A 27,211-nucleotide genomic window follows, 5' to 3' on the forward strand; every position below is an offset into this window, starting at 1 on the left:
TCCGGATACCTCAAAACACACCATACATTAATTTAATTGCATGTGTGGCCATTTTGAGGTGTTTAGTGTGTTGTAACTAACAAAATGAATGGCAAATACATGAAGCTCTTATCCAAGTTTAGACTGGTAATAACGATTGAAATTTTGTTCTTTGAATGCATCGCATACGACTCGATCGAAATGTAGTGCCATTAAATCGACATACCAACATCCGTTCGATAGGTTTTCACTGTTCTGAAAATTCTTCAGTTTATTGGTATTGCCGCCATTGTAATCATGGGTGTTGTCGTTGGTTGTCAACACTGAAACAATAAAACGCCATAAAACATCAATACTCTTAAATTTTTATGTGGATTGAGCGATATGTGCTGCGAATTCCATGCGTGTTTGTGTCGCGATATGTGTGCTGGCTGCTCTTTCTCTGCACTTCAAAGCATATCCACATCGTTCGGTTCGCATTTTTTTCGGTTGTTTGTTTGTATGCTCCCTTATGTCGTTCGGTTGTGCATGCTCTTTGTTTTAGATCATTAATTTTTACTGCAATTTTATCTCTTTGTTGTGTTTTGTCATGTGTTATCATCAATGGATTTGGCAAGGAAAATGGCACCATATAAATGGCACAAGACTAAAATTCCAACGGAACAATGTAAATGGGTAATATTTTGTCGATATTTTGTCGTTTCAACCAGCTGACTGGCTATATCTACTACTACACACGTATGCATACGTTTGAAAATAATGGATAAAAAATTCATGTTAAATGGTTTTTCATTGCTTGCGATAGAAATTATTTGATTAACTTCTGCTCAAGCAGGAATCTGAGCATGTGTGCCCTAAATGCTCAGCTTATTTTGCTTACATCGTGAAATGAGTAAATAACGGTAAAAAAAGAGTCATCACAAACTATGCTTTACGACTTTCTAGACTATTAATAATATTCAAAACTTTGCAGACTTTGTTTCAGTGCTCAGGTCAAGAAACACATCGCCAGGGGACACATTACTCAGCTATCTGTGGTTCGAATATCTTGAGGTGGTCGTTATATTGGACCGATGTCTGAAAAACTAGTAAAAAGAATAAAAACACTGTTGCACCCGAACAAAAAGTTTTCTTCTACAACGTCAAAGCGACAACATCCAATCGCTGCAACGCACCAGATTAATTAGTCATATTGCAAACTATTCTGTCGACACAAATTATGATGTACATTCAAATGCCACACAATCTATTTAGTTCAAATGTTGTACGATTAAAATGAATACATGTATATTAGGCCATTCATCCCTGTTTCATTCGCTGAATGCTCCATCTCCATCAAATTATAACGACAAACTAGCATTGAAGCCAGAAGCCCAATTGCGGGATATTCAAATGATACGAACAACAATTTATGCATCAACATTTCATAAGGTCAATTATTGCAACTACACCGTTTTCTGTCGCATCTAAAACACCGGAATCTGTGTTTTCTTTCCCAACTGTTACGGTTTTGCAGGATTGATATGCAAAAAAACGAATGATTAAAATTTAATCTCACCTCAAATTGGCGATACGTCAAAAATATGAATTGATAGTTTAAAACTGATAGTTTTAATAGAGAAATATGCTTCACTTAAAACCATTTATGATGTTATGTGGACATTTTGAAGTATGTCAAATGCTTGAAATTTTCATCGACACAAGTGATTGTCTTCGAGCGCATGTAGTTTGCATAGCAATTTTGAATGAATTGAAAATTGGATTCGATTAAAGAGTGTATGAAACTGTTGTCCAATGTATATATGTATATTAGGGGTCAGCGAGAATTTGTTTTTACTGGTTTTTATTGTGGAGCTCATCAAGATAAAAAAAATTGTGCCGGGACATTGGCCATAGCACACCCTCTGTGACGCCGAACTCGATTTGAAGCTAAAAATGAACCAATAGAAAAAAATACATTTTTTAGGCAAATCACGACTTTAGTGTGTTGTGACAATATGTGCGCGGCGTTGAACTGAACAACTTTGCTCAAGGTACCAACCATAAGTTTTCATTCCCATGGGTCGAAATAACGGTTTCATTGAAAATGAGTTCATTTTAAAAACGTAGTAAGTGAAAATCTTTTATGTATATTGGGTTAATATCGGATATTTGGTGTGTGGCTAAAGCGTAGCACTCTTCGAGCCAAACAACTTTGCTGAAGTCAAAATTCCGATATTTCCTCTTGTTGGCTTTCAAAAATTGAAAAAATCTCAAAAATTTACTCGAAAAATGCACAGTCTGCGCGATATGTCTTGACCGCATTGACATTTAGAAATAATGCTGAAAAACAAGAACGGTTGTGCCAACCAAACAATGTACGCAACAAAAACACAACGATTTTATGTAACGGGAGTGAGATAAACCTATTTGCGCATAAAGTCGTCGCGCGCTTCTCTTTCGCTTTGCTTCATCTCATCCACATGCAATACACTCATTAAATGAGTGCGAATTTTTTTTCAGCATATTCACCAATATTTAAATTTATGGCGCTGTTCATTTTATAAATTCAGTGATGCAATGAAATGAGTGACGAGAATGAACGCAGTTGGTGTGTTTATGTTTATATTCCATTTCAATGCGCCATCCAAATGATTATAAATGAGAAAGTGAGACGAACACACAACATCTTTCAGATTCAAATGCCAACCAATACATACAAACGCACAGCTCGCTCCTTGCAATCGCAAGTCGGTTGCTTGTCATTCGTTCGAAATGTCATTGCATGTCTCTTTACAGCATTGTAGAGTGAGTAGCATGACTATATGTTACAAGGCGCAGGATTGCCAACAACTGTCAATGTGGTCAAGACATATCGCTCAGACTGCACATTTTCACGTCGTTTGGGCATATATTGACGTGTAGGACGACTGTTTTCGATTTATTCTGGTGGTAAGTCGATAGCTGTGTTCCTTACAAAAAATTTAAAGGCTTGTGCAAGTCAATCCAACAGAATTCAAAAAAGTTACGCCCCAATATGTGAACGCATAAAATTTTAGGTTCAAGGTAATTTTAAAATTACTTTTTTACGGACGGACGGGGAAAAAAGACGGACAGTCCGTCCGTTTGACACCTTTAACTTTAGCCACACACCAGAGACTGAAATAAATTTTTTTCAGAAGATCCGAAATTCCGATTACAATCTAAAAAACAAAACGAAACTCTGAATTATAGATGAGTTTCATTGTATTTGAAAGATTCAATTTGTTTTACGAAAAAAAAACAAAATGAAATGTTTGATATTCCCCATTGATTCATCCACAATTTTATTGCCGATCTTGGGAATTATTTTTTCAATATGAATGCCGTCTCAGCACATTAGTGCATGCTAGCGCCACGATTTCTTCACAATCGGTGTTTTAGGATATTCAATCATTCAACTTCGATTTCCAACCGAAGTCTTCCAAATGAGAATTTATTATGTGAACGCAGAACTGTTTCAAGTAACGATTAAATTTTTTCAAATTTATTGAAAAGCTGACGAACTTCAGAATGCAGGTATACACAAAAAATTCGAAAAAGTGAACAGTTTTTGCGATAACGAATTTGATACTTCCCATATCTTGACCAACAATTTTAATGTTTGTATGACGAGCGAAGCGAGCCTAATATTTCCATATGATGTGCAATGAAATTCAATTTTTCCCTAATTTATTGTAATATTTTCTATCAAAGAGTATTTTGTATGCGTGCTTTGGGCATAAATTTTGTTTCATTTGAAATTTCTTAGGATCCGTAATTTAAAACTAGAGCAGCATTTTTCCGTTCAGAAGATCCGAAAACCGGCAGAAGATCCGGTTATTTCAGTCTCTGCCACACACCAAATATCCGATATTAACCCAATATAAAAGATTTTCACATACTACGTTTTTAAAATGAACTCATTTTCAATCAAACAGTTATTTCGACCCATGAGAATGAAAACTTATGGTTGGTACCTTGGACAAAATTGTTCAGTTCAACGCCGCGCACATATTGTCTCAACACATTAAAGTCGTGATTTGCCTAAAAAATGTATTTTTTTCTATTGGTTCATTTTTAGCTTCAAATCGAGTTCGGCGTCACAGAGGGTGTGCTATGGCCAAAGTCCCGGCACAATTTTTTTTTACCTCGACGAGCTCTACAATAACCACTAGGGCCGTTTTTAAAACCAGTAAAAACAAATTCTCGCTGACCCCTAGTATCGGAATTTCTGCATAACTCATAATTCATAAAATATGAATTTTCAATCATTGCAATTGATTTTTAGCTTGGAAATCAGTTTGAGGCATTTACGTATGGACATGTTGAGGTATGTATTTGTAGTGAACGATGTGCTCCAACTGTCTGTTCGACAAACGAATGTGAAATTGATATTTCAAATGTGAATGGAATCCCTGGTGAGATCAAACGTTTGCTCATTGGCATTACATTGCGATTTCAATTTATCATTATCCATGGCAACGGTGCCCGAAACGAGAGTATGAATTGATTATAGCGCACTGCCACTCGAATGCTCGCAATTTACAACAGGGGAAACGTTCTGATTTTAATTCAATAGTGACATCAGTCTAATGCAATTTAAACAATTGGTGTCAACTTAATAAAAACCGAACACACAAAGATACTTATTTACCAACTTACACTTGAGCTGATCAATAATCGTAATATAATTACCAAGAAAGTCGTTCGTTGTCTGCGATTATTAGTACACTTTTTTTTGCTCTCTCCAACTTTATCGCTTTTACAAAGTCAATCGTGTCGTGTTCAACCGCACAACCGCGTACGGTATGAGAATTGAGTTGAATGTCGAGTTGTATGCGATCAATATTTCTCCCACATTTATGAGACTGTTTGTGTTCCGTATCGACTACGTAATTTCCACCATTTTACTCTTTCTCTTTCACTGACTCACTGTGCGTTCATTCTTGTTTTCTTTCTAATTGTCGACTTTTTTTTACTCTCCTCTCAATGCATTAACTATTAACATTCTTTGCAGTTTCTCCATATATTTCACATACACAAAAAATTTCTCTGTTTTTCTTTGCCCCCACATTATTGTGTTTGCGCTATTTTTTTAATGGTTTTTCGCGTTTCTTCTATTGACGTTTGTATTCAAAACTGTATGGTGAATTGCCATTATGCCATCGTCGTTAAATGCAAATCCTTTTAATTAGCTAATGCAACTCTGTACTCGACAAACAAGTATATTAATATGAATATTGCACATTGCACTTCCCGACTCATTTATAGTATATGTATGTGTGTAAATGTGTGCGTAGTTCGTTCTATAAGTTTTTTCTCTCTTCTTTCTTTGGGGGTTTTGTGTTTCTTTTCTTTCAGTCACTCATTATGCAGCCGTTTGGGTATATATTTTAGCGTCAAAATATACAGAGTTCTTTCAACTCAGTGGTCGTTGTCAACTCTGTGCGTCGCATTTATACATATATTCACACTGTGAACACACCATGAAATTGTTCTGCATATTTTTTTTCGCGACGCTTGAATGTAGTCGATTTTTTTTTCTCGAAAATGCGAACAATACGTGTGACGATGAATGCATGTAAAGGAAAATTGTACGGGTGAGAGCGACAGGATTGTTGGTTGAAATGTGAACATGAATGAACAACAATGAAAACTGCTGGCAAAAAATGAAATAAAACGCAAGCGCAGGAAGCTTCATCCAGCACCACGAATGGAGCGAGGAAAAACAGCGATTTTAATCGCGAATCACATAACGCGAAGATTGACGGTAAGTTCTATTAAATAATGAATATATGACTAGAACAAACGCAATGCAAGGCAAACCAACGGCAGTACCGACCGGCAAGTAAAGAAAAAAAGTGTAATGTATTTTACTTTGAGCTAAACCACAGGACGCAATTAAGTACAATGTGTGTCACGATAAGCTGACATAAAATAATGCGGACTTGCATCGATAAGTCTATGATGCATAACTCGTTGTGGTGAAGATTAGCTCGTTATACCTTTGTGTGACTTTAAAAGTCGTGAAGTGCAAGAGTTAAGAGTCATATGCGCAAAGCCTACATTAGCTAGCTGACGAAGAAAGAGCGAGATTCAAAAATCATTGGAAAATGTAAGTAATAAATAAGGCTTTGCAACAATGGAGTGATGTCGTTATTTAAATTGATTTGCGAAAAAGCGCCTCAAAGAAGAGTTTTACTTGTTTAAATATTTTCAGGCTGGAAATTGTTCAGCAAGCATGTTTGTAGTTCGATTCCTCTTTTGGGGAGCGAAGTTCATTATGCCACACCAAATTGTGAAATTAAAATTGGGCCATATTAATTACGTGCTCAATTCGATAAATAGGCCTTTAAATTAATTAGGCAGAATGACGACAGTATTAAATGCGGAGATGATCAAACATTACACCCGGAACGTCAAAATAATCAAACTGAGTAATGCCGCTACTTTTTGCATTCATTCAATTTTTGCCCCTTTTTACCGCTATTGATTAAGTGCTCATGGTTTTCTTGTGATTTGGCCGCTTTATATACAGTTCAATTCACTAAATACACTTAAGCCCCGAAATGACGTCGGTTATTTTGGCTTTTGTGTGTAATGCCATCTCGAATAAAGAAAAAAAAAATTCGATAATTTCGGACGCACATTTCAATAAGTTAGACGCGTCGGAAAATGTTACTGAGTGAGCACAGAGGTACTCGAATACGTCGCTAAACAAACATTGGGACCATTTGCTTGAGTGAAAGACAGGCATTACCGTCAGCACATAATGCATTACATATGATTAAAGTGAGTGAAAGTCGCAATGAAATTAGGGTCGTTGCCGCCCATTGCACAGCAACAAAATGCTATCGCAAACGGAAAATCACCCAAAATGACGTAATTGAAATGAAGTTGAAAATCGTACGTAATCGTCTCATCATATGTTCTGAATGAGCATTATCAAAAGATAGAGGAAGAGAATAAAAAACGAGGACAAAGCAGATCATCATTCGACCTCTATTGAATTTGTTCATTTCACTGATTGAAGTCATTCGGGACACTGCGAGAATCGAAACGAAGAATTGAAGCGCATAAATGCCGAGTAATTCCTTTCTTTATGCAATCATTGCAATGTGCCAATTTAGAAACTATTCGACTATGCACAACGCAACGCATCTTCGAAAAGGAAATGGGTGTACAAAGACGAAATTAGCCTGCGGCGTGCTGCACACAACAGAGAACGTAGTACATCAAAAGAATCAACTAATCTAGAGAAAGAGATAAAAAAAACAGAATAAACTATTTTAGCGCTGGAACACAGTTTGCATACGACCACGCATATAAGCCCATTTATTCATCGCTTTTATTTTTCCAAGACCAACAATCCAAGCGCATTAGACAAGCCGACAAAAATCTATTTTTCATTGAACCGAACATTTGGCATAGGTCGTACTTCCTCACGCGGTGCTCGCACAAATAAACCATTGATTATTTTCTTTACATCATGTCAATAAAAACCAATTGAGAAAAAAAAACTGTAGGGAAAAAACACGGGCGCGCAAGTGGCAGCCAAACGAATAGTGTATATGCATACATGAATGCATTCATCGGATGGGTACATTCACAACGATTTTCGACCATAAATTTTCGTCGTAATCCGCAACTGATAATCATAAATTCCGTTCTACTGATGCAAATTACATTCCTGTCTCTTTTTTTCCGTTCGAACACATTGGAAAATAGTGGGCGTCGAGTGGAAAAAAAAGCGGAGTTTTGGTTAAGCATTGCATTTTAATTTAAATAAATTGTTGCTTTTTTTCATTGTTATTACGCTTCTGTGCGTTCGATTGGAATCTGTGTGCGGATGGAGAGCCGAGTACGTTTATTACGACAGTATGTGTTCATTCTCATGAGTGCAACCGCCAAAGGCTATTTCGATGAAGCCAAAACTGATGATGACTAATGCAATTCAGATAAAATACCATTAAAATGTGAAACAGTGGTTAAAATCGGCTTCTGAAGCGAGGGCGCACCGTGGCTTCCACACCGCTCCCGCTTACACAACTGAGCACTATACGTTTACTACAACATCGGTGATCGGCGAGGCCACGAGAGACCGACACTTTTATGCAGTACATATTGTTTGTGTTTGGCTTATACGCGCCGAATCAAATTTTATGGAAAAAATACATGGGATTCTCTCTCTCCCACTCTCGATACGAAACCACCGAAAACTATGAGCTCAGCAGTCAGTTTTTTTTTCTGTATTCCATTAATGGAAGGGAAGGGAAGGAACAATCCATTAAAAAAAATCCCAACGATACGAAATAATGCGTGGAGTTTATTTTAAAAACATGATATGAAATCGCTTCCATGTAGTTAATGAATTTACATCAATGTGCAATGCGTTCAATGCAACGAATGGAAGGGCGATTTTTTCCAAACGTGAACAATAATGAGACAACATTCAGTGTGCTTCTCTTTCGCATCTGAATTATGCTGTCGAAAGAATATGACTCCAGCCAGAAAAGAGAAACTCGGTTGCTCCTCCAATTCCAAAAGGGGAGCTTCATCCAATAAATTCGTTTTTTTTTCTCGTTTGTTCGGAAGATATACGCATACAATACATAGAGGGCTATGTTTTCATAGGGTTTTCCTGCTGTTGCTGTTGTTTTGTTTTTGGTTTGGTTTCATGTCTATTCAACTCGATACAAAAACAGAAAACGTTTCCAGATAATGATCTAAGTTTATGGGTTTTTGTGGATTCGCTACTTATGTTTATCAATTTCATATCAAAACATTATTTCGCTCTCTGGCAAAAACCGCACATGCATCTGCATTCAACCAACTCATTCTATTAAATCATTTAATAGATGTATACAATAAATCCACCCTCTGTTCGGGGCGCGCACAAGCATACGAACAACGCTAGCGAATCGAGAGTACATGAGTCTGGACTGCAGCGCCGCTTGTTACTTAGCATTTGGTGGATTAATAATTTGAATTGAAAACGGAGAACGTGTATGCATGGGAGAAATGGCGAAACCATTACAAAACATGAACATTGTTATATGAAGTATATGCAAACAGGAAACCCAACTACCAAATGGCCCGAGGCGCTCCAACAGCGACATTATAAACTCCGACCGTACCATAAAAAAAAATACACAACAGAAACTGTTTAAAATCGACTTCTATGCTCAACGACAAATTCGCATAATCAAAACTAATTGATCGTTTTGGATTATGTTGAGAAAGAAACTCGCCTCTGAATTCATATTGAGACCGTTCACATGGTTCACAAACGTAAACCATGTAACCCCATTCGGGCGGATGCACAATTTGGCTCACAGGAACATTTTTTGGCTTATTAAATACTAAGCCATGTCAATGTCTATGTTTTATTTGAGAAATGGAAACATGGGGAAAAACATGCGAATTTTGCAATCATATATATTCAAGGCCGGAGCCAGTAATGGGTTCGGATGAAAGTGAAGCCGGAATGGCAAAACACACGCGCACACACAATAAACCAAATGCCGAATATTTACCATGCCCGAACCTATCTGCTCAAATTCACGCTTAAGTGAATTCCGGATCAATTTATTTATTGATAACTTTAGTTCATTTCATATCTCTAATAACATTTCTTCCCATTTTTTGTTTGCTGTTGTGTGCGTGTGTGTGTGTGCTGTTTCGTTTGGATCAGACTACCCCCAATGTTTATTCAGTTTCTCCATTTTGCTGCACTTTTCCGTCCAAGTGTTTGCTTTGCTATTGATATTCGAGTGGATTTTTATCGTTGAATTCGCCGCATTATGGATTCTGGCTCCAAATTTCTGCGTGTTCAACTATGCAAAAACTGGCATCGTCTTGCCGAATTTTCCGCACACAGTTCCCAATAGCGAGCACCAGAGAGAAATGATTAAGTATAGATAGAGTTTGGAAGTAAGAAGTATCAGAATCATTTTTCTGATATCGGGGAAAACTGTGATAGCGATTGTTATGCATGAATGAAAAAGGCATGGCAAACCGATCCAGAGATTATAGAGTGAACGCGCTGAGACAAGAAAGGGTGATATTACATTATGGAAAATTAAAAAATATTGAAAAATTATGCATGTTCTCTCGTTTGCCGCAATCTAAATAAAAAGCCGTATTACACAGTGAACAACTCTCGGGGCCTCTCCCACATCGTTAGCATTATCTCGTTCTCTTCTTTTCTGCTTTATTTTCTTTGTGTGTTTTGGCATCGATATCACATTTAATTCGTGAAAATACTTTGAAGCGCAATTTATGATAGCACGTCGCGATGCTATATTGCCTCCTGATGCTGACTGATGGTTTGGGGGTGTTTTTTTCGTGTCTGAAAATAAAATTTCCGGTACTTCGTCGAAGAGTGGATCGAAAGAAACACGAAAAACAGCATTCGATGTAACATAACGATGATGTACGCTATGTCAGACAGAAAATGAACGAGCAAAAAAGTCTACCGATGATAAGTATTTTATGTGCATTTTTATGAGCATGTCAAACGATGTCAGAAAAACAAACGAAAGCATCGAATATCCTGCAGAAATGCTTGCCAGAAATTAATCCATTGTATGTGTGTGTGTGTTGTTTTATTCGCATTCTATTGCTGTCTATTGCGAAATGCTGCTGTGTTTTTGGCAAACTTGTAACATGTTTGCGCTAACGCGGGTAGGAAATACAAAAATACTGTCATGAACAACGCGTTTTTCTACAAACAATTTGACAGCTGAAAATCGTTTTCAATTTCGTGTATCGGTTTTTTTTCTTTGTGCCCGTCGCTCCGGCTTTGGCAAATTTGAACCGGATCTACATTAATAAATCCATTAGAGATTCATTTGTTTGGGTGTCGTTGCTCGTTATTGCCTTCGCTTACTTTTTTTTTCCTCCAATGTTGTGTTGACGCGTTGTTACAATTTTTCGTCTATCGTCTTTGAACAACAGTGAAATGAACGTGTGCGTCTGTTTCCGATATTTCATGTTTTCCGGTTAAATTTGTTCGAATTTTTTTTTCTCGTTCTGTTTGGTTTTAGCTAGATTCAGTCGATGTCTTTCAACTTCCATCGCAACACATTTGCCAATGCACGACTAACACATGGAAATGGAAATGAAACACAAGCGCCGCATTATTGAGACCGTGTGTTTTGTTTACAGGTAAATTAGACGGATATGGCTGCTACATCGTTTCTGCTACAGTGCTTCGCGCATCGAACGAGTGTGGTAGACAATAAAGTAAACATACAAATTTGCAGTAGGCAAAACGAATGAAAAACGAAGAGCGTGAGCACAACTTGAAGTTTTTGTGTCTGTCAACAGCTTGGAAGCCAGGAATCCGCACCACCATTCCATTCAACAGTGGCAGCCATTCAATTTCCAGACAAATAAATTTCAACTAAATTAAAGTCGAACCAAACCATTAACGGCGGGACGACACGGCGAATCGAACGGGCTTGAATGTAATTCTTTAAAGCGTCGAGCTGAGGCGTTTGGCACAAAAGTGTGTGTGTGTGTGTGTTTGTGCCGCTGTCCCTGTCTCACCACCATTCACGATTAAAATGCAAAACTTTTCAAATTGGAAATAGCAATAAAATGATTAACATATTGTTTTTGCGCGTTACGTGTTTCTATCACATTTCTTCCTCTCTCTCTCTCTCTCTCTCTCTCTCTTTCGCCGCCCGGTGGCGGCGACAGCGGCATTCTCGCATACAAATTGTCAAGTTCCGTTGCCACTATGACTTGCAAACCGATAAAAACCACTGAACTTCCTGTTTTTGAAATTGATTGCAATGCCAAGCCTCGTAATTGCTTGAGCACCGTTCCAACTCAATATGACAATGTAACGTCGTGCACTCGAACATTAAAAATAAATAACTTTGTTTGTTATCAAGACGCTCGCTCTTTTGTTCGATAGCGGACCGCATTCGCCCGATTCGATGGTATGGGTTGGCTATCTGTTCATTCGTCTTTTTCTTTTCTTTCATTCACATTTCAGAAGATAATTTACATTCGCGCGCGCGATAACGGTTCTTCATTTCACAGAATTTTTCTTTTGATTTTTATTTTTCCCCATTCTTTCCCGTTGTTTCTTTGTTTTATTTTCCGAAGTTTCAACGTTATCCGCAGAAAAATGAAAACTGAAGCGGATATGCAAATGGAAAACTTTTTATCAATGTGCAAATAGTTTCTGTTTTTTCTTGTTTCAAACAGAATTCTTTTTTCCAAAGGATATATTCTTATATCCTTGCCATATATTACATTGACTTTGGTTCCATTGCCTTTTTTTCATTGTGCTGTGTACACGAAGTTCTTTACGAGTTCGCTTGGGAAATTCGCCGGGGAGAAGATTCTAACAATTATTTGAATTAATGTCGAACTGAAACCAGAGTAACAGTGAGCTCTACTCAATTTTGAGTCATAAAATGCGTTAGCAGAAAAATTAATTTGGCGCAAACTTATCACGAATGAAGCATCGGGCAAAAATTAACAAAGAATATTCCAGCATGCCAAGAGGAACTTTTACAATTATCCTGCACATTTTGTTCAATGTTTTTGTACTTCTTTTTTAAAAACGTTTTGTTATTTGTAAACAAAATGAAAATACGGAATATAATAAAAAAAAAATGGTTGACCAGCAGGACCTTGCTATTTTATTTTTGTTCTATTATTTAGAACGACCTTGTATGCTCGCCATACCATCCCGATGAATACTCATGAGATTGTTGTTCCATCAAATGATTTATTCCTACACGAAAGACGACTCTTTTGACTTTCGAATACAGAGACGAGTCTGTCTTTTGCAATTAAACAGATTCAATTAATGTTGTACGATTTTGTAACGGCGTACATAGCACAATTTTCAACAATGGCACAGTCGCTATTTGCTTACATCATGTTGTTATCGAAATATATTATCTCCATATGAAATTCGAAGCTACATTAAATTCGGAAGAATCTATTTGGAATGCTTTTAGTCAAGTGCTTCGAAAATCCGATGTGAAAGCACCTTGAAAATGATGGAAAAGCTGAAAATCCATTTGATGTGTGTTTGAAGCAGAAAATTCTTCAGCTCCTTGATGGAATTAGGCTGGCTCACGTTAGGCATTGAATGCTCAAGATTTGCCGACGAACAAAAAAAAAATCGCGAACGGTTTGAAATTCATTGGCCCGTGAATATGGGAAAATCTCAACTGAATTTAGTTGCACACGTTTGAATTGGATTCGGTAGCGATTTTCAATATTGATGCAATGGATCCATTCTTCATGCCAGCCATAATCGGCTCTGAATTTTATCACATTGTAAGTGTGTAATGTACGCCTTTCGATCGAATATCGTTTGAAGTTCAATAAAATCGACGTGTGTGAGTTGTTGCGAAAGGCAAAATCAATTTTCATATTAACCGAAATGCCAATAAAATACCTATTCAAAATCGAAACTGATTGACTACTCCACACTCGACATAAGCGGAGTTGTTAAGCTTGAACGCCGTTTAGCAGCTAAAATACACACAGGTGTACAATATAAAATCAATAATACAGGCTACCATTGTTAAGGCGTGTATGGAGTATATTAAAGCACATTTGGATTTATTACATTTGGATCAATTCTCGCCGAACACATTGAAGAAAAAATCAGAGGATTTTAGCAGGTTCACAACATTCAATTCAACATATGTTTCGTTTAAGCAGTAGTTACGGAATGATGCAGCAAAATGAGCGGAATTTGTGTATTTGTCAGACAACACTTTTGACACATTCATCGTAGAAATTTCGACTTTGATATCATCAAGAATGTTCTTTTTTTTCTATTTCATTCTGTGTTTTTATTCATGAACAATATTTACCTCTTTTTGCTTCAAAATCCAAGATTTGATTCACACAAGATGTTTTTGTTGATAATTATTGTTTATTTTTATTTTGAAAAGAGGTTTCAGTAGTCTTGATTTGATCTGTTTTGGTCAAATAATGTCCGAAAATCGATTCATTCATTCAAAAATAATCCACTGGAATGAGTTCCGTTTGTAGAGGAAAAACACCTGAGAAGAAATAAGGAAAAACATTTATTAGAAACTGAAGGATCCAGAAAACATTTGTCTAAATTCTAAATATGATTTTTCGATTCAAACAGCACACACGATTGTATTCCATGTATTCAAAACATGATATTCGATTAGACGTTTTGTGTGATCGACACCTATCCATTTCAATTACGCTATCAATGCTGTAGAAATTGTATTTCCGTTCATCAGGAAGCGATCACAAAACCATAGATATCATAAAACATAAATATAACATTGGTAAATGTTAAGGTAAAAAAAAACGAGTGCATTTTTCAATGATATTGGCAGAATCAGTCGTTTCCTTGCCGACTGAAACTGTATGCCAATGACAAACATGCCGACCTGTTTTATCTTGAGCGAACTCGGTTGTTACACGAAACTCACACAACATTTTTTTTTTTCATTTTACGAATTGTAAAGATAATAAAATGGAATGAATAAACGAAGAACGGAATGTAAAGGAGCGGTAGAATATATAGTAGTAACTGGAGTTGAAAGGACGCAACCGATAGAATCAATCGATTTGAATGAAAGGGAAGGGCAAAAAAAATCTTGAGAGAAGAATGAAAGCGGCCTGAATGATGGGAAAAGAAAAAAAAACGAAAGACGAGCGATGTGCACAATAAATGAAAGACTTCTTAATTTGAATAAGTAAACATTTGAAATGAGAGCATCCGAATGTATATTGAAATGATCTTCATCATTTTACCTAACCTGATGACAAAAACAGCATCTGATTCTATTTCACGCATATTTTGCTCTATTTTGAGAGAGAGAGAGAGAGTTTTGTGAATAAAAACGAAATATAACAAAACATTCGGCCGACAAAGAGACCGTACACTTTTGAGTTGGGCAAAGCAAAATAATAATAAAAAAAAACGTTCCGATGGTACAAAAAAGCCGGTAGCAATTGACATTTTTTACCATCTCATTTCTTTTATTATTCATTTTGTCGATAAAATGACAAAAACAGAAACGCCAGTTTCACAGCTACATACTGTTTAATCAAGTCCTTTAAGTGTTGCGTTCGTTTCTATTTACGCTCTGACGGACACTTTGCAGCTTGTAAAAATCCAATAAAATCGGCGGTGCTTCAATCCCAAATAAAAATGCGATGAAATGAATAACAGCATGGTTACAGCGTGCGATGAAATTACTGTCGAAACAACGAGGATTTATTTCAATGTGTCATTTGGTTTAACGATTTGAATTTCGAAAAGAAATTTCATTTTGAAAAATGCATATCAAACACTTTGTTCACAACAATGCAATCATATTTCAACACAATTTCAATGTTCGAAATCCAATCATGGATAGTTAAATTGTTATAGATTTTGTAGTTGACGATGAGAATGTAAGCCATCAATGGGAAGGTGTGCAACAATAATAATAACGATGATAATAATAGTAAACAGGTCTCGGTTTGCTTGAAAATCGTTCGCATCGGACGGGATTAAAAGGAAGCGACAATAATAAGAACGTCTCAATAGGACTTTGTTGACAGTATTGTCACATTGCAACCATTGCTCATTTAATATTTAAAGAATGTAATAATACCGAACGCACGCAACCATGTGTTGCTTCGTCTGAATGGCCATTATTTTCTGAAGTTGATCTGCTTTTTTTTCTCTATGCACGCCTCCTGTGTTTTTCCCAATAAACTTTCGTAATATATTTAAGCCATTTTGGTGAATCTGAATAAGACCGAACTGTTATTTTTATCGCATAATTTGGTATTATATAGCAAACACATTCACGATCCCATTGTATTCGTTTCCAACAGTCTGTCTGTCTTTCGTTCGTTCGTTCGTTCTTTCTTTTCTGTTTTCGTGACACAAAATGCGAGTATAAATATTGACAATGACCAAAAGCGACAAGCCAAACACTGAAGGTATCGGGGAGAAAGAGAAAATCTGATAATCGGTTAAATAAGTTCATTTCATATGCAAAACAATCAAAGGACTCTGAGGAGAGTCTGAGAAGATGTGAAATGTTTTCAATTTTGTTTTGGTCGTTCCTTTTCATGCGTTGCATTTCACTTTTCGCAGCTGAAGTTAATCATTACGGAGCAAATCGAATGCTCTTTTGATTCGTTTATCTGGTTTTTTTTCTCTCTCTCTCTCTCACACAGATTTCGTTTTTCTAACATTAAACTGGAATGAATGTGAAGAAAATGAGGCAACGACACATTCGAGCAGATTAAGTGCGAAATTATACTTTGTTGTCGTTTTTCATTTTGAATAAAACCAACAAAAAACGCATTCCATGCTGTTTTGAATCATAAGCCGTACGAGTTTTTCGGCTTTTATCTGCTTCTTTTTCGGTCAAGTTCAAAATCGAAGTCTAATATCATGCATGTGAATCTAATGCTACTTTATTCGCATTTTTCCTCCGCCATAAACGTACACGTGTGTTATTTCCTTCGGTTTTTATGAGTGTGTATGTGTTTGTGTGTTTCTTTTTCGCGAGCATCAACGTAGTTTATCGGTAGAAAAGTTGATTTGGATCGCGAATCGATTGACCATCAAAGCGAATGGGTATGCGCGAGCGAACCACTGAAAATGCTCTTTCGCTTCGAATTTATTTCATTTTTCAGTTCAGTGAATTTTCGCTCATGTTACAACTCTTAAGTAACTTTTTTTCGGCTCTCTCATGTTTGCCGTCATTCGTGAAATGTCGGTATCGATTTCAAGCGGTTTGTGGCTATTTTCCTCTCATTCTTCATGCAATTTTTTTCCTTCTCTCTTCATGTTGCCATATTTGCTTATCTCGGTTGCCATAAACTCTTAAATAAAACGAACGCTAGTTTTTCTACCACTTCGGTCTCTGCTCAACGTTTGCCAATAAAAATATATGAAATGTGAGAAATCGAACGAACAAAGATAGAACTGCGCTACAGCCGATGGATGCAGCAAAAAAAAATATAAACGCTGAAGAATATAAAATGAAATTACAACAGACTTTAGAATATTGCATGCTGACATTTCAATAGATTTTTGAGTTCATTTCTACGGTGACAACATAAGCGTGACAATTTCGAGATGAGATTAGAACCCTGCTGATGATTCTTCGTTCGCTCTTTCTAAATATCATTCTTCTTTTGTTGGCTCCGCCACTTCACGAAATGGCAGAGTGTGTTTTCCAAGTACATGATCCACAGTTGTGTAATTCTATTCATAGGGAATTTCGATAAAAATAGAATACAGTCGAATATGCTTAGACATTGGGTTTGGTTAATCCCAGTATTTGCAGCGAGGCAATATTACGAATATATACACGACACAAGTATTGACTGTCACAGCTTGTGGTGCGCTAGTTTAATATATATTGAGTGAAATAAAGAAAACAATGTTCAGACATGTAGATTGTTTAGTGGCAATAACGAAACGATTCGCAATGCATACAGTCTATGTGTGTGCATAAGAACAACAATGAATATTTTTCGTGTTGTAGTTTTTCAATTGAAACTTCGGTAATTTCGCTTGAATATCATCATTCCTTGGCAGTAACTGTTATTGTTTCATTCCATCTTCGGAATAATTGAGCAAAATTAGTTGATGAGTTTTTTTTTCAACAACATAAAGAACACCTATCGACAATTTACAATCGGCAATGTTAATTTTCCAAAATCATTAAGAAAACAGTCTGCTCAAGAACTTTATTAGGTGAATAACAATGAATTCAACGAGAAAAAAGCAAAATGATTGATATTTCATCACTTATTGTGTTAAGTTTTGTTTGACAACGAAACAATGTGTAATAACTATTATAAACCAAAAATGGAATATAGGAAAGATTGTATTTCAATTGAATACAATTTTATTATTCGATTGCACCAATGGTACAATGCACTTTCTTTCAATGGAAGTCAATTAGGCAACGGTCATGAAGAGTCCTAAATAAAGACATTTGGATTTTAGTCAATTACGTAATCATACACAAACAATATATTCAAAAAGTATACGAAACATGTTATAAACTGTGATTCACAGTCGAATTGGTCGTATGTCAAGAGTAGATTTAGAAACTGCAGTAAATCAAATTTGAAAACTAATAAAAGATTGAACGGTGACCAAGCTATTTACATGGCTCTATTTGCAGCGACTTTGCAACATCGATCTGATTTTCAATGAATTGATTCAAAAATCCAATACACGGATGATTTTTACCGTGTAAAATTGCACAACGTATGTACAATGTAAACAGTTGCTATATCATTATTTTCTGATTGCTATGTTTGTATCCGTTTGTATCAAAATAGGATTACTTTGCTTGACTTAAATCAACTCGTGCGCTTGTTAATTTGTTTCGCAACCCGTTCTGATGACATTGCAAAAAAGAAATTTTTTTTTGTAAAAATGCTCTTTAATTGAAAATCGGCACGGCCACGAACATGAACCAGAACAAACCATATAATATTTGTGTTTTCAATAGTTTGTCACGGTCCCTGTCGTCGTAATCGTGCTATTTTGGATGTTTTGTTGTTATTTTGCTGCTGACATACGGAACAAAATAATACCGTTTAGCAGGTGCACTTGCAATATTTGTCCAAGAAAAACATTGAATGAAAACAAAACAAAAAAAAACGAAGAAGAAATAGACGGAGACGGAGAGAAAAACGGTGAAGATTATTTATCGTTTTGCATCTTTCGGTACAATGGTTTTTCGTGCCAAACGAATATTTCGCATGAGAGACACATTGCATGACACCAAACGAACATTGGCACCGATTTTATTAATGTGCTAGCATATTAAAATACGATCTCACTGACTAAAGATTTTTTTTTTTCGAGCGCAAGCAAGAATGATATTTATTTGATGTCGATAAAACTGTGATATCGCAGCACAAGAAAGAGGCGAGGCACTCGAAAATCCGAACGGCGAAGGCCTTCATCATCAGAACATCACAATGTCGTGATCCACTCTCGTTTGTTCAAAAAATGTTCTGTACTTTGGAAAAAGAAAATGGTTTTTCGATTTTGGCATGACACACAATGGTACGTGGTATTCGATCGAATCAGAAATCTGGGGCGCACAGCCAAAATGAACGAAACGAAATGAACAAGAAAGAGAAACGTATCAGCACGGAAATTCAAAAATCCCGAAAAAAAATATCGAAATATAGATAAACATGCGTAAAAAAAAGAATGCATGCTTAGTGAAATGCCGAACAAAAAAAAGTACAAGATGCGTGTTTGTACGTCTTCAGTCACAAGAGCCACGCATTTATGTATGGAATACCGTCCACGAGTAACTTTTTGCATCGAAAACAGTCAAACAATGGCGCATTAACAACGATACAAATTAATAATTTTCAATATATCACTTGGCGTTTACATAAATTAAATCAAAACGATGCAAATATTCACAACACGAATAAAATAAATAATAAATGCGAAGCGAATGCGCGCGTGAACGAACAAATGTTTATGACTGTTTGTGTGTGTAGCACCAACTACTATTGGATGCGTGTTAAAATCAGTCATTGTACTCAGAAATTAAGAGAGTTGAATGAACAAATAACACAGCGAGAGCATGAAGTGAAGCGCGAAGAGCAAATGACAATAACAATAAAACAACCATCCGACGCAAAAAGAGCTCTCTCTAAAGAAGCACATAGAAAAGTGGAAAGCATTCAGGATGTGGAGCAGAAACAAGCGAAAGCGCACGCACACACACAAGCGAGTTGCTTTCTGCTTGCTGATGATAAATTTCATTAAAAATGGAAAAAGCATAAAAAAGTACAGCACGATTCGCACACGATTCATATTCAGGAATGATGGAAGTTATTGAAACGAGTGTCGTTTGTCGTGGGTTGTTTTCAGCATTCTTTGCAATAAAAAAGATTGTTTTCCATTTCATTCGCCAAATGAGTATGTGAGAGATAATAATTTCAAGCAGAGAGCACAATTCTGCTGGTGGAATCATTAGAATGTCGCGCATATGATTTCCGTTGTTGCGGTTGTGCATAAATCGTCGTTTCCCTATTTCTGAACTACCGAAACGTTCCACCAACTGGAATTGTGTGTGTGTGTGTGCTGAAAAGCTTTGCATTATTTAATGATTTCCTTTCGCATTTGAAGCACATGCTGAAACAAAATATCTTGCTCTTGCTCTTGCTCTCCACCCAAAAACGGACAGATATTAAGTGCATTAATCACATTTATCGTTGACAATGTGACACAAATGTGCAAAAAATACCATAGCGTCTTTCCAAATAATAGCAAAGCAACAGACATTTCTTAGATCATTAAAAATATATTTATTTGAAATTATTCTCTTTAAATGAAGACCAAATCAATAAATGATATCCGCATTTGGTGCCCACATTTGCTTGTCCAATGGTACACACATCATGTGACTGTTGTTGATAAACAAAAACCGGTACCATAGAGCCGGCTCTGAGCAGCACTGTCATATAATCATAATCGTAAAATGAATATCACTCACAAATAACTCAAAAAAGAAAAATCCGAGCGATAGCGAATCGCTATGTACGCTACGATTACAATTCAAATGCATGGTGTTTCGCCTGGGCCATTCATTTATTATCTGCATTTCGGAGCAATATTTTAAAAGTTGTTGCGTGGGTTTTATGATTTTTACCTCGTTTCGGAAAACGCATTTTATGCACACCGATCTGGTGGTGCGAGTCAAACAATTTATGAGCACGCGAAATGTTTATTAAATAACAAGAGATGAAAAGAACAATGAACCAACGATAAACTAATTATGCCCCGTTCGGTTCTTTGAAACAGTTTCAACTAATTCTGATGTCTCAATAAATTTTTCAATAGAAACGGCAAAAATATTGTGAGTGCACGTTTTTCTCTCTCTCTCTCTCTCTCTCTCTCTCTAGAAATATTCGTTTGGCTTTTTTGAGTGGTTGGCTTTACATGTTCTTGTAAAGAGGTTGCAAAGCGGCAACGGCGAATGCAATTCGTTTAAAATTGATGACGGCATACAAGGCATTCTTCGTCCCCATGAGGTTTTCGCATGCAATTTTCAACATCAGCCGAACGAGGTAATAAACTGCGATATGAACCCGTCACACAAAATATGCATGTTATGGGCAATATTATTCAATTTCCCGAACGCTCTGACTCTCTGCCATCCTTGAACCCATGATGGATATTTTACTCATAAATAAATAAGCACTTTAACATATACACATTTTTAATATTTATGATTTTTGAATAATTTAATGTAATATTACTTTGAGTGTACGTATGCTGGTTCTTTTTTCTCTTCCTCAGCGGCACAAACAATCAAAATATGTAATAATAGTGTGGCACTTGTAGTTCGCATAACAAGAGTTCTGTAGCTGCCGAACGCAGATTTTGAAGAAATGCTCAAATTTCAACGACGGCACCAGAAGACGAAAAACATGCCAAGTTCTTTTTTCTCTCTTTTTGTTTGTCAGACAAATTATGTATAAATTATGTATATTAGGGACGTATTTTTCGAGACTTTGTGAAATGAAAATACGAACATACTCAGAAGTTTTAATACCCGAAAATACAATGCAAATTGTAAAAGGTCGTTGATTTTAACAATGAAATCACAATAATTTCCCAATATAGCCGTTTAAAATTTAAATTAGCATTGATGTAACTTTCTTCCGCTATTCACAAGAGCGAGAATGTGCGACTTGGGTTCTAAATTCACGGCGTTATGTTATTTTTTATTGAAGCGCGAACGTTTGCTGATTACACTTTTCATTTTATCGAAAATTAATTCAGTTTTGAATGAGAAACCGTCTTTGTTGTGCTTTCAACGGTCAACCTCACTGCTGAATAATTACATAAATCTTTTGGTTTTACATGGTATGTCTGGTTTCTTGTTTATTTATTTCAATTTATTGGCCTAATTGTTTATGAAGTGCATATAAAAGATCTTTTAGCATCTCCGGTCATCATTTAAGCACATGTGCTGGTTTAGCTGCAACTATCGGCAGCGAAGTATGATTTATTCACGAGATGACAGATTTAGTGCTGTGATTCCATTTGGCTGTTGCCCGAACAAAGACTAATTAATTCTCAGAATGCTATTGCATTCTTAACAGAACATGGAAATGGTGATATTCAAGCATCCGAAATGCAAGTAAATTGGCTATTACTTATAAGGCGCCGTGGCTGATGTTTACGAAAGTAAGAAAAAACGAATAATTTATTTTTCGTAACGGTTTGCACTGAAGGTCAACTGTAAAAAAAATCGTTCGCACGTATGCCTTTTTGTGACAACACGCATCTCTGACTCATTGAATGGCATAATTCATCAACGATACCATACGATACGATCGAACGCTTATTAATTTATGATTATAGCTTCGAAGAAATGACCGAAACGATTGAAAGATAACAGAGAAGAACCTCTAATTGAAACGAAATACCCTATGAACATGCAATTTAAGGCGATCATGGACCTGTTCAATCGATTAAGAAGATATTTAAATGCATGTTTCTGAAATTACCATCTTTCTCAACCAGTTTTCAAACTAGTTTTATAAGTCGTACTTCTATTAGCAGCGGCGATGCCATACAAAACGTAGCTATTTGAAACCCATCTAAATTTATTGGCGATTGCCCAATGTGCAATAAAATGGAGGAATTTATCTAAAAATGAGCGCGTTTCAAAAAGCAGAACACCAATAAATGTCGTCAATATTAAAGTTTTGACAGTTAAAAAAAACATTTTTGATGGAACTGACTTTCGTTGTGACCGACCAAATGAACGGTGAACTTTTACACAGATTCCATTTTAAATTGCAAAAGGTGAAAGTTTTTTTTTCTCTTCTCCTCTCCTCAAATTTCCAGGGAAAATCAATCGTCGATTTATATGTTAATAGATGTAATCGTAGTCAACAAACAAATTCATTACCCGAACTTCATATTCCACCTATTCGATGCAGCGTACAATATTGCTTCGTTAGACGTGCTGCCAGATTTTTTTTATATTCGAGTTCCGAGGAGAGTGGAAGTAAGATACCACTTTTTCACAAGTTTAATCAATTTATACACGAACAGTGTGTTAAATGTGAATGATGAAGTGGCGATGAGAGAATTCTGTGGTTAGAATGGAATGACCATGCGATAGAAATAGAATGGAAACCGTATTCGTACCACATACAGGAGTGATAAAGGCATGGACTTCAATTTCGAGTATTTCCATTAAATCCCCAGTGGTATTTCCTATTTCATTCACAGTCGGTGAACGGTACTCTTGCGTGCTGGTTGTTATATTACCTAATTTCGTGTCTATTGTGTTTCATGCTTGGGTTTTATGAATCCATACTTTTCCATATTTCTTCGTTTGTCTGGGCACAAGCAAAGTTTTCTCGCTCAGACCGATTGATTCATGATTTTTGGCCGCACATGAACAGACCATGAACTTTTCTCGTTGCCATTTCCTTTGATAAAAACTTAAAAACTAATAAATGAAGCGATTCGAAGAATCGAGTGTGGATGGATGAAACAAATATCAATCAAGGACACCGAATTTCGGATGATTCATGTTTGATATGAACTTTGTTTCGGTAATTCATGAGGGAGTTTTTTTGTTACTTCAGCCTACAATCGAATATCCTTTGATCTTTGATTAAACTTCTTTACAACAGACCTGCCAAACGGGACATGATGAGATTTTCTTGATTTTTCCTCTCACCCCCACCCTCCCGCTCTGTCACTACAGAATAGACTGCTTCATGGAGATTCTTTTGTATTTTGTGCTAAGGCAATTGCATGGAAGTAACAATGAACTCATCTATTAAAAATATGAATGAAAATTGGAAATGGCGAATGGTGCGGCAAATCTAATGTATCATTCATCATCCACACATTCAATTATTTCCGGAGAAACGTTAGACATGCCGAAAACGAACAAAAATGGAATTATAAATTATTCGGTGTGAAAACCGAGTGGAGAGTAAGTAGTAGCGAAGTTTACAAAAGACGAACGAGCAGTCAATAGGAAAAGTTACTTTGTAGCACGACCAACGAGTGTGAGTGCGTGTGTTTTTGTGCTGATTCGGATCAGAGTGAATAAAAGAGCGAAAATTCAATGCCGTGAATAATGCCGTTTTCATTTAATCCTTCATTATCCTGCTACTGTACACGAATTTCCGTTTTTTCGACACATCTTTTGATACATTTTCTCGTTCATCATATGCGGCGCGCTGACTGAACGGTTTTTCCACCTCCTCCCACCGTTTATAACATTCTTTTCAAACGGGAATAAGAATTCCGTTTGAAAATTTGCTGTTGTGTCTCTGTGTGTGTTGTTCAATGTTCATGCGTTCGTTTTTATGAAGTTTTAGTTTGGCTAATGCAATAACATACACTCGTCACCACTTGTCGTTTATGAAATGTGCTGCGTGCATACCGTTTTGATACTACACACAAAGACGCTGGCACCCGGACACAAGTAGCTAACAAAAGCGCACATCATCTCCGTATTATTATTACATGTGCGACATCTTTTATTATTTATCATTTGACTTTTGCATTATTTATTTTATTTCGCCTTTTCTTTCTATTTTGTTAAGGTCGGCAGTACGCTTAATGCACGTACGTTTTTGCGATTACGCATTATTGTTCCCGGTACCAGAATGTTACTCTCGAGCACGTTACGCAAACGGTGACTCGGTTATATTGGCTCAGCAGTCCAGACGAGAGAGAGAGAGAGAAAGACAGAGAATTATATGTACCAAAATTGGGGATCCGCTTTCATCATATTCATATTGATGAGTCGCAAACGAGCATTTTCTATGAATTTCGCATCCGAAATGGCAAAGTTATGCTTCACCGTTACATCCATCAAAACACATATATAGTATATCGGCAAATGGTAACAGGTTTCGAATTACAACGTCCCGAGAAGTGGAAAGGAATGAGAGACACGAGAGGAAAAATTGAAAATTCAGCACAAAATGCTCGAAAAGCAAATGACTACGAAAAGTCTCCGTAATTTATGCGTTGAAATAAAATTTTAATACGCTCATAACCTGTCATATCTATCACATACACGTTATCAATTTCATTTCTTTTTTCATTCTTTCTCTCTCGTTCGCTGTCGCTCTAGCATGCCACAGCAGACTCATGGATAATTCATTGATGCTCATTTTATTTCATATGCTCGCTCGCTCGCCCGCTATCCGCAACACAAAATTCGATGAGTAGTAAAATCTTGATTGGAATGTTCTGGTTATAAAAAGGAAATTAAATGTTGATTGCTTGCAACTTTGTGCCAGCTTAACAAAAATATACCATCAATCACCTTCGATATTTATTTGGAAGTGTTCTCGATGACATGACTAGTTCTCTACTGTAGTAAAACCAACTAGATGCTAGCGGTTGCAATGTGGTTTTATCATTTTTTTTCCATCGCACACGTGTACTGTTTTCCCCTTCAGGTTTCGTTCATCCCTCATATTTTGGAATGACATATGCTTTTGAAGAGTGCGCTTGATCGATGCACTCGTATTATTGTCAAACTTTCACAAGACTAATTTTCGCATAAAATACACATGTAACTGTGAACTTTAACACTTTTTGGTTTTTGAGCGGCGGTGGTGGAGGTGATTATTAAGAAGAGAGGACCCGCATATGCGATTTATTTGCACGCTTGTATTCTTGTCACACATTAAAGCCGTGCTGTGAATGTGATTCCGAAAGTGGGATTCATTTTAAATGAATCGTGCCGGTGTTTGCGACATGAATAAATTTTCGGTGCAGCAGTCAGACGTCCACGGGCAAAGGGACGCATTTATAAAGCATATATCTGGCAATTTCACATAAATTATTTACAATAATTATAATTGATGGTTCATTTGCAGGAAGCAACGGTGCAGTTCTTCTCTTCTATCTGCATTCGCAATGAATTCATACTCAGACTAGTGCTTCTATTCATAGAACCGTCATCACATTCCCCATTTTCCATTTTGCAAACCAAAACGGCAACGCCAAAGAGCAAAAGCAAACGAAACAAAACCCGACTGCCGTATATACAATGTATCTGTTGGGTAAAATCTACTAATTCAACCAAAAAACCGCACCTCAAAATTGTTTATTAGTTATAATTACGATTTGATTTCTTTTTGCCCACTCACTCACACGACTCTAACAATGTTAACACATAAATAGACACAACGAAATTGGTTTTAGTCAAAATGGTACCACATTCGAAATGAAATGCATTTGGTTTTTGCCGTGCGCTTCGGACGCTTAATTGTGTGGTATTTATATACAGACCGAACGTACGAACGAATACTGATGGCGGGAGAGGGAGAGAAAGAGATCGATCTACACCATAGAAATTACAATAACTCACATAATTGCATTTACAATTACAATTAACTACCCAAATATAGTCAAAGTGTATAGAGTATTGAGTATAAACTAGTGTGGAAATGAGCTAGTAAATTCAGTTGGAATCGCGCATACCACCGACCAATGGCACAAAACATATTGTCGCCAGTCATAGAGGAATGTTATGAAATAATAGACAGTTCACAATAAGGGTGGTCGTTTACATAATGCGACGACACATTGTTGTTCGTGTACATTTCGAATGGGCATTTTTTTTCTCTCTTCTGCTCTTCGCCGATGGATCGTAACACGATCGCCATTAACATACAATTGCAACACACCGTAATATACTCGTGTTCATTTGGTCTGTTGTTGTTGCTGCTGTTGCTGTTTGATTTTGCACACGCTAATGACACTGACGACTACTAATTCCATATTTAGTATCGCGCCGTAGTGTTGCATTGTATACAATCGTTTTTTTTCTTTCCCATTTGTGTGTTTGTGTGTGTGTGTGCGTTGTTATCGTAAATGCGAAGCGAATAGTACATTATTCTATGTGTGCGATACCATCACATAAATCGCAATCCGTGGAACATGGGAATTAGACATATTTTTGTCAGTCGATGTTGCACGCGGCACATTGATTCGGTCAAATGAACACATGTATTTTTAATGAAATGACAACTTTTTCACTGTTCTATAGTTGCGGAAAAGAGCAGCTATTTTGCATGGCTTTGAAGAGATGTCGTCGAAACTGCATGAATTTTTATGTGTTCATGAAAATCATGTTGTTGTTGTCGTCATCATCGTCGTCAGACATTTGCATTAAATGTGCGTTTTAAATAATAAAGTGGC

At 36.5% G+C, this 27,211-nt stretch overlaps 1 protein-coding gene across 6 annotated transcripts in view; it reads right to left on the reverse strand.

Annotated features, from left to right (window-relative positions):
• Nucleotides 1–27,211, reverse strand: part of LOC129569893 (uncharacterized) — an 81,286-nt gene that overhangs the window by 17,758 nt on the left and 36,317 nt on the right. For all 6 annotated transcript variants that reach the window (XM_055449117.1, XM_055449112.1, XM_055449114.1 and 3 more), the window contains exon 3: nucleotides 13,836–14,027. The gene's annotated coding sequence lies outside the window, so the exon portion shown is untranslated. The remainder of the gene's footprint in view (nucleotides 1–13,835; nucleotides 14,028–27,211) is intronic.

The sequence above is a fragment of the Sitodiplosis mosellana genome, unplaced genomic scaffold, assembly GCF_009176505.1.
Source record: "Sitodiplosis mosellana isolate CC-2019 unplaced genomic scaffold, AAFC_SMos_1.0 Smas_scaffold_47, whole genome shotgun sequence".
Classification (NCBI taxonomy): Eukaryota; Metazoa; Arthropoda; class Insecta; order Diptera; family Cecidomyiidae; genus Sitodiplosis; species Sitodiplosis mosellana.